We start from the raw sequence: 4592 nt of genomic DNA on the forward strand, positions 1-4592 counted from the left end.
TGTGTGCAGGGGGAGACTTACACTGAATGGGGCTCGTTTGCACCACAAAATAATAGAGACAATAGACTGAATAGATGACTCAGAAGATGACTAAACATCAGTTTGCATTTTAGAGTCTAATCAAAATAAAGTAATTTGACATGATCTTGAAAAACATTTAACTAAATACAGAGTTTTAGACTTATCATTTGCAGATTTTAAATATAAAATGGTCACACATATGGCTTTAGCTGCAGTGCATTTCTAGATTGCTCCAGGGCCAACTTCAATTTTATTTTTATGAAGATGTTTCATAAAAATAAATTTCTAATAACTTTACAAAACTTTGAAGCTATTTAAACATTTTTTTTTTCATTATGACAATAATTATTTCTACATTTACAATAAACTACTAGGTGTCAGCTTTCAAATGAGATCATACTTGTGCTTTTAGTGCAAAGGGTTCATGAACTGTATCTGTTTAAGTTTGGGTATGCCATTTCTGGGGATTTTTCAAAAGTGGCCTTGAAGGTTAACAGGTTATAGGGCTGGGTAACGAGGTGACTGATTGTGAACAGGTGTGACTGGTTAATATTCCGGGGAGAGTGACCTTTGAGTGGTGGATGGGAATGAATCTGATTGATTCCTGACAGTGACTGATTGGACGGCTACATCTGTTTCAAAGAACGTTCGTAAATCAGGGTAAATGTTATCAGGCTGACTTACTTCTTCCCATCAGTTTTTTCTGCATCTTTGTTGCGATTCAATTTCTTGGTTAAAGAGGAAACTTTAGCCCGGAGCTCATTGATCTGTTTCTCTAGCTCTGAGTTGCGTTTAGACTGTTCTGTAGCTAGTGCTAAACCAAATTCTCTATGGCAACATATTATGCCTTTCACATTGTTTTTGCGAATACTTGCTCCTAGTACTTTTTTACACTCATCTACCGACCAAGTTTTGTCTGGATGAATCTCATATTTCTGTGTTAGTTCTTGTCTAACTTTTTCAGTGACTATTAGATCCATCTGTTCTCTTAACAGTGTTTTAAATTCGCTATCTGACCACAAAGGAGTTGCAAGACCACCTTTTTTAGTTGTGGAGATTAGTCTAGCACTTTTCTTAATCATTTTGTGGATTTTCTTTGTTACCACACAAACAAACACTAAACTTCTCTGATCACAGAGGGTACACTTGTTAACACAAATCAACTATTCTTAAACTTCCTTATTACCAACACATCACAAACTATTAGCATGTTACGCTAATCTTCCCTTTCTGAAACAGAGGGTCAAACTTTTCTTCTCTAAAATAATTTTTTAGAGGGTAACAACACAAAATAATAAAAAAACAAAAACAAATAATTAGCAAATGATACTAATCTTCCCTGCCTGAACAGAGGATCAAACTCTCTTCTCTAAAATAATTTTTTTAGAGGGTAACACCACAAGGTAACAAACAACAAAACAAATAATTAGCAAAATAATACTAATCTTCCCTGCCTGACACAGAGGATATCTTTTTAACATGTGATGTTAAAAACGTCCCTGCCTGAACAGAGGATACATTTTCATCTTTAAAAGACAACTTTTAAAGGATAACTTTAGGTAATCAAACACTACAGCTGTCTGATAACTCTTTCTCTGACGGCACAGAGGCACAAAATTCGTACTGGTCTGGTTCTTTGAATACAGTGAAACTCACCGAATCGTTGTTTGAATGAAAAGATTCCGTCTGGAACTCAGTCAGAAAGATAATTCTTTGTTGAAATCTTTGTTGAGCTTGAAGTTTCAAAATTCAGTATGGAATTCAGTCAGAAAGATAAATCTTTGTTGAAATCTTTGTTGAGCTTGAAGTTTCAAAATTCTGTATGGAATTCAGTCAGAAGTTCATTCTTTGTTGAGATTCTTTTTTGAGCTTGAAGTTTCAAGATTCAGTCTGGAATTCAGTCTTTGTTGAAATCTTTTGTTGAGATTCAATTCTGGATTCAGGTGTTTCAGCTCCATCCGGCTCACGGCACCATCTGTTGTAAACCTTGTTCTTCTTAAGTGTAGAAAACTTAAAAGTGCAGACCAGGAGATTGTTGAGGTATAAGTTATTTATTGCGTCGCTGTAGTCATCTCAATCAAGACTCAATAAGAGAACTTTACATTGCAGTTTATATACATTTCAAGGGGGTGGAATTAATTTCATAGAGGAGGGGACTCTTGATTCAGCTGGTTACCTGATTTCATCAGGTAACAGTGTAACTCAGAGTCTTGAGATCTAATCCAACAAGCCTGATTAGATCAACAAAAGGCCAAGCTGACCTTTGAGATGTGACAAGAGGTTAATGTCTGAAACCTTGATTGCCTCAAAATGGAAAACAGTGTGTGCATCTTTCTCAGTTAAAATACTATAGTATTGGAAGCTCAATTAAACATTTAAATAAAATTTGTAATCCTACACCGGGTCAAAAAATGTCTTCGTTGGTGGGCAACAGACACTGTTGTCCTACAGACACTGTTGTCCTATCTTGCTCTCTTATTAAAAAAAGATTTTACCACTGGTTTTCATAATTTTGTTATATAATCATATTGCTATTAAAAAGTTAAACTAAAAATAATTGCATCAAAAGGTTTATTTTTACTAATAGTCTTAATTTTCTAACTTAGCTTACAATTGAATAAAATTAACAGCTAGCTAACAACAATGTGCTTTATGATTTTAATCACTTCAGTATGAACTTTTTGACAGTTATTTATTTTAAAAACTGCTGTTCAATGTTTATTCATGTTAGTTCACTGCATTTACTAATGTTAACACTTACAACTTTTGATTTGAACAATGTACCGTATTAGTAAATGTAAAAATCCCTAACAAAGATTAATAAATGCTAAAAAAGTTAAAAGCAGGAAAAACCATGGGTTTTGTTCAAAGATGTTATGATTTGATGTAAAAACGTCTCAGATTACATATGTAACCCTGGTTCCCTGATAAGGAACGAGACGCTGCGTTTGAGACGCGATGGGAACGCTCTGCGTGATTACGTCGTGAAGCACGTGTAAAATCAGTCCAATGGAAGCCCACTACGACATAGGTGACGTCATAGAACAGGAAACTATATAGCAGCCCTGAAATCAGACCGCGACAGCTTCTGAAAAACCTGAAGCAAGTCGATCAGGGCATGCAGGAAGTATGGCAGGCAAACGCAGCGTCTCGTTCCCTATCAGGGAACCAGGGTTACATATGTAACCTGAGACGTTCCCTTTCAAGGGAACTCGAGCTGCGTTTGAGACGCGATGGGAACCCCATACCCACTACGCCATAGTGACAAATGCCCGTTCTGTGTGAAGTCCTGCGCACACTAAGAACCAAGCAACCTCGCCCCAGGAGTGGAGAGGTCAAGGTCATAAAACCTGACAAATGTATGCGGAGAGGACCATCCTGCCGCATTACACACGTCAAGAAGGGAAACTCCCGAAATTAAGGCCATAGAGGCCGCCATACTCCAGTAGAATGGGCCCGCACAGCCATAGGTGAAGGCTGTCCGGCCGCTTCATAAGCCAATGAATAGCCTCGACTATCCATTTACTCATCACCTGTTTAGATGCAGGGCATCCTCTCTTGAGTGACCCAAAACAAACAAATAATTGCTCAGATTTACGCCACAGAGAAGCTCTGTGAATGTAGGCATCTAAAGCCCGGACTGGACATAACAGGTTAAGCTGTTCCTGATCTGGGGTATTAAAGGGAGGAGGATAAAAGGCCTGCCGCACTATTGGGCCCCCAACATTTAGTGGGACCTTAGGAATATAACCCGGTCTAGGGTAGAGGAATGCTTTCACCATACTAGGTGCAAATTCCAGACATGAAGGAGCAACCGACAGAGCATGTAAATCACCAATTCTCTTGATAGACAAAATAGCAAGGAGAAATATAATCTTTAGAGTGAGGAATTTTTCTGAAACCTCCTCGATTGGCTCGAAGGGAGCCAAGGCCAGACCCTCAAGTACAATGGCCAAATCCCAAGCCGGTGCTCTAGTTTGCAGTGCAGGCCTGAGCCTCAATGTACCACGGAGAAAACAAATAATAAGAGGATCTCTCCCAAGAGAAGAAGCCCCGAGAGGGGTGATAAATAGATATAGCCGCTACGAACACCTTTAAGGTGGAGGGAGATAATCCAGCAGAGAAACGGTCTTGAGGAAATCGAGAACTGTACCAACCGGGCAGTTAACAAGATTTAAAAAACGTTCTCCACGCCATGTAGAGAACAGTTTCCATTTCAATGTAAATAGTTTTCTCGTGAAAGGAGCTCTGGATTGAAGGACGGTCTCAACGACATCAGTCGAGAGACCGGATTCTATGAGCTGGGCCCCCTCAGAGGCCAAGCCCACCGTTTCCACAACTCCGTTTAACCCTTTTCTATTATGTGCAGGACCCATAGAGAAATATTTGGCAGAAGTTTCCACGCTGCCAGAAATTCCGATAAGGGAACCAGTCTCTCGAGACTGGCCTCTGGATTTGATTGAACAATCATTTCGGCGCCCTGAAGCGGCGAACCGGCAGGGAACAACCGAACTGACCGTTCTACAACCCTCCTCAGAGGATTGCACGGGGACGCTGACACCTCGGCGCCC

This window comes from Siphateles boraxobius, unplaced genomic scaffold, assembly GCF_051911475.1.
Source record: "Siphateles boraxobius isolate OS27281-9 unplaced genomic scaffold, OSU_SipBor_1 5, whole genome shotgun sequence".
NCBI classification, from domain to species: domain Eukaryota; kingdom Metazoa; phylum Chordata; class Actinopteri; order Cypriniformes; family Leuciscidae; genus Siphateles; species Siphateles boraxobius.